The sequence below is a fragment of the Mauremys reevesii genome, linkage group 27 (genome assembly GCF_016161935.1).
Source record: "Mauremys reevesii isolate NIE-2019 linkage group 27, ASM1616193v1, whole genome shotgun sequence".
Classification (NCBI taxonomy): Eukaryota; Metazoa; Chordata; order Testudines; family Geoemydidae; genus Mauremys; species Mauremys reevesii.
In genome coordinates, this window is record NC_052649.1 from 8,627,683 (window position 1) to 8,640,829 (window position 13,147).

General features: G+C 56.5%; 1 protein-coding gene across 1 annotated transcript in view; it reads right to left on the minus strand.

Moving 5' to 3' along the window:
• STAT3 (signal transducer and activator of transcription 3) overlaps positions 1 to 12,303 on the minus strand; it is a 33,662-nt gene extending 21,359 nt beyond the window's left edge. The window contains exon 1 of the mRNA XM_039516943.1: positions 12,129 to 12,303. The gene's annotated coding sequence lies outside the window, so the exon portion shown is untranslated. The remainder of the gene's footprint in view (positions 1 to 12,128) is intronic.
• Positions 12,304 to 13,147: the final 844 nt, after the last annotated feature.

Genomic DNA, 13,147 nt, shown 5'->3' on the forward strand with positions numbered 1-13,147 from the left:
TAGTCTGTCCTCCTACTGCAGGTGGGGCACCCTGGAGCTGATGTTGCCAGCTTCAGAAAGCCCCCAGATCATCTCCTATTAGCCCTACAATGCTGCCGAACTAAAACGGCTCAAAACCTGATGGAGCAGCTGCTTTTTTTAGCTCACCACGGATGAAATTAGCAACAGCACGAAGCCTAGAAAACCAACTTCACCCCCAGATCTCAGAGTGCTTCCAGCAGAGAGCTCAAGGTAAAGCTGGGGAGAAAGGGTTCACCCCGACCTCACAGAGGGTGAGGACGTAAAGCCCAAGCCTGCCAAGCTCTGGCTCCCCCCGACCCAGCCAGCCAAACCCAGGAGGCCAGCAGCATCTTCCCTCTGAAAAGGCCAGCAGTGCTCGGAGGGACTGATCTGCTGCTCGCTGGAGTCAATGGACGGTCTCCTCTTAGCATCGACGGGCTTTGCACCGGCCCTTCTATGCCCACGGCCTGTGCCCCAGGTCTGCCATGCTTCCCCCAGACAGGCTGCTGCTCCCCCAGACTAATCTCTCCCGCGGGTGCTGGGTCCTCCAGGTGCTCAGGGACCCGAAGCTTCTGCTGTTGTACAAGCAGGCAGAGCCTTCCCTTGGCACACAGCCAGAGCAACTTCCACAGGGCCCCCTAGGCCCCAAGCCTTCCTCCCAGGGCTCCCAGGCCAGCAGCCTGGCCCATCTCCACCAAGCCAACCTGCAGCTCAATCCAGGCTGGCTCCTTGCAGGCAAAAGCCCCCCCTTCATACCCAGCCCACTGTCTCCTTCCTCCACCCGCTGCCCAGTGCCTGGGCTCCTGACCCTGACCCCTTCTTCCCACACTCCCCCCAGGTGCTGCCCCATGCGCACGCCTGCCTCTGAGCCCCTCTGGAGCACGGCAACTCCCTTCGGTGCAGATGCCAGAACTCCCCCACCCCCACACACACGCTCAGAAAGCTGCTGTCTTCCCAGACACACAAGCTGCCGCAAAGTCCACAGCAGACTGATCCGACTGGGCTGGCTGCGTGGCTCTGAACACCCTGATGCTGTCAGCCCTTTGGCAGAAGCCCTCAGGGGAGATACAGCCAGAGGATCCTGCCGCTGGGAGCTCTGGGCCAGCTCAGACTGCAGTGCCTTTCAGCATTGTTATTAGCTGCACTTCAACTTGCAATGCAACGGAGTGCGGGCGTGACCTTCCTCGGCTTCCACCTTGCTTCCAGAGCCTCAAGCAGCACCAGGCAGGTACAGGTCCCGGAAAGAGATCAGCCTCCTGGATGTACAGCTGCACCCACCAGTGTCCCCTAGTAGCGGCTGCCAGCTCGGAGAGGTGTTTGCACGGCCTCCCCACCCATTCACACTCCTGCAGAGCCTCCCCGGGACACTCACTGCCATTGGATGGGGTGGGAAACAAGACTGGAGAAATACAGAGCAGCCAGCCTCACGCAGCCATCCAGCCCGCCCGCCGACCCTCCGTAGCCTCGCTGCCCGAATGGAGATTGGATTCTCTGAAGTGTCTTTATAGCATTACAGAACAACCCTCCTCTCTCCGCCACGAATGGCTCCCAGGCACACGTGGGGGGAATCCGGAGCACTCCTCACTCCCTCTAGACCAGGGACAGGCAACCTATGGCACACGTGCCAAAGGCAGCACGCGAGCTGATTTGCAGTGGCACTCACACTGCCGGGTCCTGGCCACCGGCCCGGGGGGCTCTGCATTTTAATTTAATTTTAAATGAAGCTTCTAAAACATTTTTAAAACCTTATTTACTTTACATACAACAATAGTTTTAGTTCTATATTATAGACTTCTAGAAAGAGACCTTCTAAAAACGTTAACATGTATGACTGGTACACGAAACCTTAAATCTCAGTGACTCAAAGACGACTCGGCACCCCACTTCTGAAAGGCTGCCAACCCCTGGTCTAGACTTTGCCGCTTGTTTTGGTGCTAAGTGGCAGGTCCTGAGATCACCCGAATTCCGATCTCGACCACAGTACAGGTTGCAATGTTACTCAGCACAGAATTGGGGGGTGTCTAGATACAGCCACATGGGGCAGGCCAAACGTGTATTAAGTAATCAGGCAACTTCAGTCAGTGTCCTGCACAGCCCCCTCCTCCACAAGGCCTTCGTCAGCTGCTTGGTGGAGAGCAAGCGAGCGAACCTCCGCGCTGAACGTGCTTACAGGCCGTGTCCTCTCCAGCAGTCTGACTCCCCTGCTACTCCTCATGCCAGGAGAGCCAGACACCCGCTTCCTGGAAGAGCTGCCCACGGGGCAGTGCGAACGTGCACCCTGAACACCTTCCAGGAGACCGCAGAGCGCGGTAGGAGCCTTGCCGCAGGGAAGCACAAACCCAGCCTGCAGCGCAGCTGAACCTATGCCCCGCCGCGTCTTTCATAAACATCATTTGAAACTACTCAGATGACGCCTGGAGAGCAGTTGTGTGCACGGCTCGGGGTGTTGGCAGCCCGAAACCAAGATCCCCGGGCTGCGACGTGGCAGTGACGTTCTGACCAAGTCAGCCACGGCTCACTTCCGGGAACAGTTCCTGTACCGGGCGCCAAACCAATCTGAGCTTCTGTTCAGCTGCGAAATGCTTCCGAGTTCCCACGGCAAGAGAGGGGCAGGCCCGGCTGCAGAGAACAGCTTCCAGGAGCAGGCCCCACACGCGCACTCTAAATCAACCCCTTGGCCACAGGACCCGCAGGCGCCTGCTGGAGCCAGGAATAGTAAATCCCCCCGGAGACCTAGGGCCTGAGCTTGCCTCAGCTCCCAGGGGGGTGAGTGGGGAATACTGGACAGGGTGCAGCAGGTCACCGTGCCCCTCCCTACACACCTGCCTGTCTGTCCCATCCACCCCCCACCTCTTGCCTCTTGTCACCTGCCAGCACAGCAGGGGCCCTCCAGGCCGGAGCCTCTGGGGCTGCCACCATCCAAATGGTCAGTCACAAGAATGGCTCCAGGCGAATTTGCGGAGTTAAACTCCTCTGCCCACGCTGCGCCGGGCTCTGCTCCTGCGGCCATGCACTACAAGGCCTTCGGCTGCAGCCGACCAGCAGCCATGAGCTGAGAAGCAGGAAGTCACATCCTCCCATTCCACCTAAATTACATTAAAACACTAATATCAGGCTGTTAAGGAGACCCCGTCCTAACGGTCCCCACTATCACCAGATAAAGAAACAGATCTTATGATGGCTAAAGAAAACTTAGTTTGATAGAATCCTGTCGGTCAAGAAACCACTTATCGATAGTTGGGGTTGTGAAATCCTCATTTCTGTGTTGTTTTGTCATTATGGTCCCCACTTCCCTACTGTTTACCCGCATGGTCTCTGTCTGGTTCTTTAATTGTTTCTGTCTGTTACATAATTAATTTTGCTAGGTGTAAATTAAGGTGGTGGGATAGGATTGGTTAGAGAATTTTGTTACACTATGTTAGGATTAAGAATGAGGAGTCCTTGTGGCACCTTAGAGGCTAACATTTATTTGGGCATGAGCTTTTGTGGGCTAAAACCCACTTCATCAGATGCATGTGGTGGAAAATACAGCAGGAAGATATACACACAGAGAACTGTATTTTCCACTCCATGCATCCGATGAAGTGGGTTTTAGCCCATGAAAGCTTATGCCCAAATAAATGTCTTAGTCTAAGGTGCCACAAGGACGCCTCATTCTTTTTGCTGACACAGACTAACACGGCTCCCACTCTGAAACCTGTTGGGATTGGTCAGTTAAATTTTAGCACAAAGGACTGGTTAAGGAACAGCTCAAAAGAACGCAAATTTCACCATATAAACTGGTGTCCACAAGGAAGTTCTTTGGGAACCAACTCCAGGACACAGCCCCACAATCAGAACTGCCAGACCTCAACTCTCTGCCAATGACATCGGGCAGAAACTGGAGTCCCTCAGATGACCCGTTCCTGACGGGCCATCAAGAAAAGTTCATCGGTCTTCTCGGGAGTGGTGAGCATTGTATGTGTAGCGTGTGCCGGCTGTTTTTGGTGACTTAATAAATAGAGGTTATGTAGTATATTACTGTGTAAGACCCTGTAAACCCACAAAAGATTAAGCCCTGAGTCCACAGGGAAAGGGTGTTTGCTGTGAGCCCATGGAGTCGTCGAGTTAGGTGCTTTTTGCCTGGAGCCCTAGGAACTGGGTAAAGGTGGGTGCCCTTGAGCATGTAACAGAACATTTTGTGCAGGTAACAACCTGGGGGGTGGGGGGAGGATTCAGGATGTGCTAAGCTGACTGGCCCCTCACCAAGCTAGGAGCAAACGGGAAAGTACAGATGGAACTGCTGGAAGCTTTCACGCGGCCAGGAGGCAGCTTTGCCATCTCCTCTTTCCTGCCGCTCCGCCCAGAGGTGGGTACAGAATTGAATGCAAGGGGCTCCTCTCCTTGGGGGGAGTTAGCCACCGGAGTGGCTGCAGCTGTGCCAATGGCTACCAGTAAGGTGACCAGACAGCAAGTGTGAGAAATCAGGATGGGAGTGGGAGGGGAGAAATAGGAGCCTATATAAGAAAAAGACCCCAAAATTGGGACTGTCTCTATAAAATCAGGACATCTGGTCACCCTAGCTACCAGAGTGTCCTGAACTACTATACCAGAAGGGACTGCGATCATCTGCTCTGAACCTCCCACATTACACAGGCCACAGCTGGCCCTGAATTAACTCCTGTTGGAACTAGAGCAGCCCTCGTTAGAGAAACGTCCTCTCTTGATTTAAAAGTTGCCAGGGATGGAGAATACAGCCCAGCCCTTGGTAATTTGTTCCGAGGATTAATTCTCCTCCCTGTTCAAAAAGTGACTCATCTCCAGTCTGACTTTGTCCAGCTTCCACTTCCGGGCGTGGGATTGTTACATATCTTTGTCTGCTAGATGAGAAGAGCCTCGTCAAAATTCTGCCCCCCACCCAGGTCCTAACAGACCGATCCAGTCGGCCTTTCAGCTTCTCTTTACTGGGCTAAATGGCTTGAACTGCACGTTCTCCAAGCCTGTATCGTTCTCACTGCTCCTCGCTGTAATTTATTAACATCTGTTCGCGTGCCAGCAGTTCAAGAAGGGACACCGGATTCCCGGCAGCAGTCAGATCACTGCAAAATACAAAGGCAATGCGGGCCCTCCACCCACTTGAAATTCCCTGCTTATGCACCCAAGGATGAGATTGGCCCTTCTGGCCACGGGTTCAGCTCATCATTCAGCATGAGCTCCAAGTCTTCCGAGCCCCTGCTTTCCAGGGCACAGTCCCCCATCCTGTAGGCATGGCTGATGCTCTTTGTTCCTAGATGTGTCATTTGCCTGTAGCCATATTAAATGTTTATTGTTGGCCTGCACCAAGCGATCCAGACGGCTCTGTATCAATGATCTGTCCCCTTCAGGATTCACCACTCCCCCAGTCTTTGGGTCATCTGAAAACTTGATCAGTGATTTCATGTATTCTTCCAGGTCACTGATACAAATGTTAACTAGCTAGGGCCAAAACTGATCCCTGCAGGCCCCTACTAGAAACACACCCGCTCAAGGATTTCCTGTTGCAGTTACACTGAGACCTACCAGTCAGTCACTTTAATCCATTTAGCATGTGCTATGTGGATTTTATATTGTTCTAGTTTTTAAAATCAAAATGTTGTGCAGTACAAAGTCTTACCGAAGTCTATGCTATCAATGTTAATCCCTTTATCATCCAAACTTGTAAAACATATAGCAATCAATTTAGTCAGACAGGGTCTATTTTCCATAAACTCATGTTGATTGGTATTAATTACATTACCCTCCCTTAATTCTATAAGAATCTAGTCCTGCATCAGCCATTCCCATGACTTTGCCTGAGGTCGACATCAGGCTGACAGGCCTGTAATTACCTGGGTTGGCCCATTTACCCTTTCCAGATACTGTCACATGAACTTTCTTCCAGTCCTCTGGAACTTCCCCAGTGCACCAAGAGTTACAGAAAAATCAACATTAATGGTCCAATCGAGCTCCTCAGCCAGATCTTTCAAAACCCTTGGATGCACATTATCGGGACCTGCCGATTTAAAGACGGCTAACCTTAGTAGCGGATGTTAAACGCACTTCTGAGCGACTATTGGAATTGAAAGTGTTTCATCATATGATGACTAGATCATATCTAGTGTTTCCCCCCCAAATACCAAACAAATATTTACTGAACGCTTCTCCCTTTGCTGCATCATCATTGAGAACTGTAGGCGCTGCTGCAGTGCGAGCAGTGACTGGCACCAGTGTGGCCACCTACAGTAGGGGTTTGTGCTGGTGGCAAAAGCCCCAGCATAGACAAGCCCCAAGAGAAAGGAGGAAGAGCTACTCCACCTCTCTTGCATTATTAAAGCACTAGCCTGACTAACCCTAACCCTCACCCACCTGACCCAGACTTGCTACTGCTCAGTCTCCCCAGCCTAGGTTTAAAGACCTGAGGGATGAACCTGTCTCTCTGTGGTTAGCCTTTCCTTTCATCTCTGGAGCAGAGCCAGCTTGTAACCATGCTACCAGTATCTAGTCTCCCGTCACACCGGCACTAGGTGAAATAGACAGAGACTGTGCAAGGTACCAAACAGATGCTAGAACGTTAGCCTCGGGTTTCCTTGGTTACACTAGAGCAGCATTGGAGGTGTGCGGGCGGGGAACCACAGGTACCCTGGTAACTTGGATCACTGCTAGCAGGGGACAGGCCTGCATGGCAAAAATTTCCTTCTCAAGAGGCACAAGAAATATACACTGGAACATTACTCAGCCTTAACAGAGGACTGACTTCCTCCCAAACGCTGTTCTTTTCCTAGCATGGTTCATTTGGGACCCAACTTCCTGAGCTGCTACTGCACCAAGCCAGCAATTATGGGAGGCCATTTTAAGCTGATGCATTAAATGAGCCAAGTCTCAGAGCACACACACACTTCTGAGCACATGTCTCTCCCCCAACCTAGCAGCTGACTAGGTTTGGAAAACTACAAGGATCATTAAACTCCAGTGTGTCCTGCCCTGGTGGAGGGCAGGGGTGGGTAATGAATGGTTAAAAATAGCTTCTCTCAGTCCTTGCACTTTGAATGCTTGATAACCTGCCTTGGCAGGCACTCCCATGAAAGCCACTCAGTAGTGAGTGAGAGGTGCTGTTTAACAACCTTTGCTCTGGGGACTGAAATGCAGCTGAGGAACAATGCAGTGCAATCTGTGCTCCAGATCTCCTTTGGGGGAGGGGGGGGTTTGTAATGAACCCAAAATGCAACATGCTGAGTGAGGAGCTGCATGGCAAGCTGCAGGGGACAGCCAGACCCCTCCAAAGAGCCCCCGTTTTCTCAGAATGCTCCTGGGCTATTCTCACTCCTCCACTGTGCCAAGCCAGGAGAATGACACCCTGCAGCTTTCTGTACGGTCACGCTGTGCGTAAGGCAGGCTGGAAAACAGGAATTCTCCTTCATGAAAAATGCTTCATCCCACACTGGAACAAAACAGAGAGCAAGAGAACCATACACGCACCAAAAGAACCAAAAGCCTGGCTCTCCCGGCACTCACCTGGGAGTCCCTGCTCCAAATCAGGCAGAGAAGGGATGCCTGGATCTCCCACATGCCTTAATCACCAAGCTAGGAGGGGGTGGGTCTGTGTCTCCATCCCTCCCATCCTGGAGGACCCAAGAAATCTCAAACTTTTCATCGGAACATTTTGGTGTTGATAAATTGGTATTTTCCAACAAAGAAACAGCAAGTGAAACAATTCCCGACCAGCTCTCAGCAGAGGTCCTAACTGTCTGTGGGAGTCATTCCCGCCACTCACCAAAGCTTTCAAATGAACTTTGCTTCCTCGTCCCCCCAGACGGGTTTGTGAGGCTGCAGCAGCAGATGAACAGAACTTCACCAGCTCAGGGGAAGTTCTGCCTGGCTGTCTGTAGCATGACAAAACATAGGGACTTCTTCTGTAAAAGAGAAAGTCCGTTGCCCCCGGCAAATGAGCGAATATGGCTCTCAGGGTTCAGATGGCCAAGAAAAGTAACCCTGGAGGTGGAGAAAGTAAAGGGAAGTAATCAGTGCAGAGATTTAGGAAAGGGGGAAGGATGGTGTAGCTGTTCGGCACTAGCCTAGAACCTGGGGAATAGTCCATGCTCCACCACAGAGTCCCTGAGTAACCTTGGGAAAGTCACTTAGTCTCTCTGCCCCTCATTGCCTCATCTGTAAAATGGGGAAAAGACACCCACCGGGGACTGAGAGGCGCTTGGATGCTACGGTCATTGGGGCCAGATAAGGACCAAAGAGATTCCCTGACACAGTGCTGCAAAATCATCTACCATCATGAACCCCAGACCTTGTGTTTCACCCCAGACGCCAGTTTTCTTCATAAAACTACTACTAAAGACAAAGGTCTGGTCCAGCTGAGATCTGAGCTAGCACAAAAAACACTCCCAACTGCTCACAGTGAAAACAAGCAAAGGAGAATAAAATGCAACTCAGAGTTCACATCTGTTGGAAACATGAATCAGCTTGCTAAGCTTTGGGTTGACCAAATACAGAATCAACATTTCTGGTTTTCAGTCTTGATTACCAATAATCTCAGTAACCCAGCAGTTTTGATCGATATTAATGCAATGCCTCTAACAACAGATTCCGCAAGCTCTGCTAGAAACTCTTATTCTTAAGCATTGTGAAATTTCCGCCATAAGGATCCTTTTGTGATCAAAACCCGAGAGCAGTCTGGGGGGGGGGCACACTCAAGGCCAGAACCCAATAAAAAACTAGATTTTTGAATGTCCATAGTTTGACTTCTTAAATCAGTTCAGAGACTCCCCCGTCCATCTACTCCAAAAAGGCGGTTTACAGCCAAAGCTTTCTGAAATGCCATTTTAAAATGCACTGAACGCTACAATCGCATTCACGGAATTAACAAGGCCATCTCTACACTCCCATTGTGTTTGCAGAGCAGTTGCAGCACTTTGATACTCAAGGCTCTGAGTTAGATGTACAGCAAACACTGTCACCCCAAGGTTCCCCAATGCTAGTGCAGAGGCTGGCAAGAGGGAGGAATGCTCAGGGTCAGACCCTGGATGTTTTACAGAGTTTGGTCAATACCAACCAGTTCCTTCCTTGTAATAAACCATGGGATTTGTGGGAGGGCCCATGGGCGGCTAAGGCTGCCAGGTGTCTTGTTTACAACCAGAACACCCATCAAAAAGGGACCTGGGCGGCTCTGGTCAGCACTGTTGACAGGGCCACTAAAAGTCCAGTTGGTGGGGCTGGCAGGCTCCCTACCTGTCTCTCCAGAAGCAACGACATGTTCCTCAGCTCCTAGGCAGAGGCACAGCCAGGAGGACTCTGCGCGCTGCCCCCGCCCTGAGTGCAAGCTCCGCAGCGCCCATTGGCTGGGAACCACAGCCAATGGGAGATGTGAGGGTGGCAGCACACAGAACCACCTGGCTGCACCTCCGCCTAGGAGTCAAAGGACATGTGTCTACTTCTGGGAGCCCCCCCCCCCCCGAGGTAAGCACCACCCCCGCACCTCCCTCCTGCACCCAAACTCCTTCCTAGATCCTGCACCCCATACCCCTTCCTGAGCCCCCCTCCCACACCCAAACTCCCTCCCAGAGCCAGGACCCCACACCCCACACACACCCCAACCCTCTGCCCCAACCCAGAGTCCCCTCCCACACTCCCTACCCTCAGCTCCACCCCCCAGCCTGGACCCCCCTCCCGCACCCCAAATCCCTCATCCCTAGCCCCACCCCAGAGCCCACAGCCCAACCCACTGCCCCAGCCCGGAGCCTCATCCCACACCCTGGGGGGGGATGGAGTGAGCATGGGCGGGGCCTCGGGGAAGGGGTGGGGCAGGGATGTTCGGTTTTGTGCGGTTAGAAAGTTGGCAACCCTATGGGCAGTGGGTATCGAAGGCTAAGCCTCCCCTAACCCAGGCCGTGGGCCCCTCCCTCCCCTGAAGCTGGCAGGGGCTCACTTCCAGCTGGCAGCCTGGAGCTCGGGCTGGCAGCCAGAGGTTGGAGCGGCCAGGAGTGGCTTGGGCCAATGCTCGGGCCAGCTGGTGGCCCGGGGTGGCTCTGGCCAGCCTAGCAGCAGGCTGGCCAGGGCTCCTCTGGCCACGGACTCTGGCGGGCAGCGGCGGAGCTAGGGGCTACCCTCCCTGAAGAGGGGCTCACTCGCCGCCCGTGGGACACAACGCCTTGTTGTAAAAGCGCCAGGTGGTGGCATTCACATACGCTCTCAGTAATGCTGATTCCGTGCCTTTCAGGTACAGTGCTCTTACCTATTTCTCTAAGGTGCCTAGCTCATTTCTGGGTGCCAGAGAAATGGCCCCTCGTACCCCCCAGTGGCTGCAGACCTGGTGCCCCAGAACAGAGAGAAAGTGGACAACTAACAACAAAAGTGAAATTGTGGAGTCTTCTGGCCGAGGCTATGAGACCCACCCAGCCCCGACACCCTTGTCAAAAGAAAGGTGATTCTAATCATCCCCGACACTGGATATTAGGACTTTTTCAACCTGCTTCAACTTTAGGCAGCTCTGCTGCTAGCCAGGAGAGGCGCAGGGAGCTCACAAGCGCTAGCCAGGAGGTTTCTCAAACAAAAGCCCCTTTTTCTACTGACAGCGCTGTGCAAAGAGAGGCCCCCTCCGGCCACTGGCTGGGGCCTTGTGCCCAATTCACTCAGCAAGTCAGATCCCAGCGAGCCACCTCGGAGCGTGGGAACAGCAAAGCAAAGGTGCCTAGCAGCTGGGCCAAGCGCCTGACTCCAGCCCCTGGGCTGCTACTGAGCGACAGTGACAGCAGGGCCTGGCTGGGTCAGGCTCCCGCTCAGGCAGGGCTGGTCTACCTCAGTCCCCATCAGCTCCCAAGGGAGCACTGAGCAGGCACCTCAGGGCCCCTCGCACTCATTGCGGCCCAGCGTGTGGCTGCAGCAGGGCCTGGGGAGAGCCAGCTGCCAAGCCAGGCTGATGCAAGACAAGATGGAAGTGCGAGAGGGGCCGGGTTCCGGCTGCCACGGGCATCACCACTTTCAGTTTCCTGACTCCTGTGCATTTAAATCTCGCTCTCAGAACAGCCCCTGGCCACTGCCTGGCTCGTGCCTTGAGAGAGAGCCAGGGGCACCCAGCACCCCTGGGAGCAACTGCCGCCCCCCCGTCTGACCCCAGCACCCCTGGGAGCAACTGCCGCCCCCCCCCGGTCTGACCCCAGCACCCCTGGGAGCACCTGCCACCCCCCCCGTCTGACCCCAGCACCCATGGGAGCAACTGCCGCCCCTGTCTGACCCCAGCACCCACGGAGCAACTGCCGCCCCCGTCTGACCCCAGCACCCACGGGAGCAACGGCCGCCCCCCCCGTCTGACCCCAGCACCCCTGGGAGCAACTGCCGCCCCCCCCGTCTGACCCCAGCACCCCTGGGAGCAACTGCCGCCCCCCCCGTCTGACCCCAGGACCCCTGGGAGCAACTGCCGCCCCTGACCCCAGCACCCTGGGAGCAACTGCCGCCCCTGACCCCAGCACCCACGGGAGCAACTGCCGCCCCGTCTGACCCCAGCACCCACGGGAGCAACTGCCGCCCCGTCTGACCCCAGCACCCCTGGGAGCAACTGCCGCCCCGTCTGACCCCAGCACCCTGGGAGCAACTGCCGCCCCCGTCCGACCCCCCCCCCCCTGGGAGCAACTGCCACCCCCCCCGTCTGACCCCAGCACCCATGGGAGCAGCTACCAGCCCCCCCCCCGGTTGACCCCAGCACCCACGGGAGCAGCTACCAGCCCCCCGGCCCGGCCCCAGCACCCACGGGAGCAGCTACCAGCCCCCCCGTCTGACCCCAGCACCCACGGGAGCAGCTACCAGCCCCCCCGTCTGACCCCAGCACCCACGGGAGCAACTGCCGCCCCCCCCCCGTCTGACCCCAGCCCCCACCGGAGCAACTGCCCCCCCTCCCCCCTCTGACCCCAGCACCCCCGGGCGCCGCGACCAGCCCCCCGGCCCGGCCCCAGCCCCCACGGGGGCCGCGACCAGCCCCCCGGGCCCGCGCCTCCTAGCGGCCTGGCCCCAGCGCCGGGGGGGGGGGGGGCACCCACACGCACTCTTATGCCTCGAGCACCCACGGGAGCAGCACCCCGAGGGACCCCCGCGCCCCGCCCCGCAGGGCCCCGCCCGGCTCCCCAGCTCACCTGCGGGGACGGGGCTCCCAGGCCGGGCGGGGGGGTGGCGGCTCCGGCTGCCTGGGGCGCTCGGCCTCCTGCTCCCTCCGCAGCGGACCAGAAACCTGCTGCCCATCAGCCCCGCCCCTCCACGGGTCACGTCACAGCGCCGCTGGCCAATGGCGCTCCGCATTTGCTCATTATTCACGAGGGGACGTGACCTCTTGGCCAATCAGAGCCTCTTATCCACGAGGCTCGTTTATTATTCATGAATTGCCGGGGGGGTGCCCCAGGTGGCTCTTCCGGCATGAATCTTCCCCTCCCGCCGCATGGCCGGGCCAGGGGAGAGGGGAGCCTGGAGGCTCCGGGGCGGAGCGGCAAGTGCCTGGAATGTCCATGCGGGAAACTCAGCTGAGTTCCGGGCAGCTCCTGACATCAGCGCGGCGGGGCGGCCGCTGTCACCGCCCCTTAAAGTGCACGGGGCAGGGGGGGGGGGGGCTGACCCTCGGGGGCACCTGGGGCTGGGCCTGATGGGGGCTGAGCCCGGGGGCACCTGGGGCTGGGCCTGATGGGGGGCTGAGCCTGGGGGCACATGGGGCTGGGCCTGATGGGGGTGTGGGGCTGACCCTGGGGGCACATGGGGACTGGGCCTGATGGGGCTGAGCCCGGGGGCACATGGGGACTGGGCCTGATGGGGGTGTGGGGCTGACCCTGGGGGCACATGGGGCTGGGCCTGATGGGGGTGTGGGGGCTGACTCTGGGGGCACATGGGGACTGGGCCTGATGGGGCTGAGCCCGGGGGCACATGGGGACTGGGCCTGATGGGGGTGGGGCTGACCTGGGGGCACATGGGGACTGGGCCTGATGGGGGTGTGGGGGCACATGGGGACTGGGCCTGATGGGGTGGGGGCTGAGCCGGGGCACATGGGGCTGGGCCTGATGGGGGCTGACCCTGGGGGCACATGGGGCTTTGCCTGATGGGGGCGTGGGGGCTGACCCTGGGGGCACATGGGGACTGGGCCTGATGGGGGTGGGGGCTGACCCTGGGG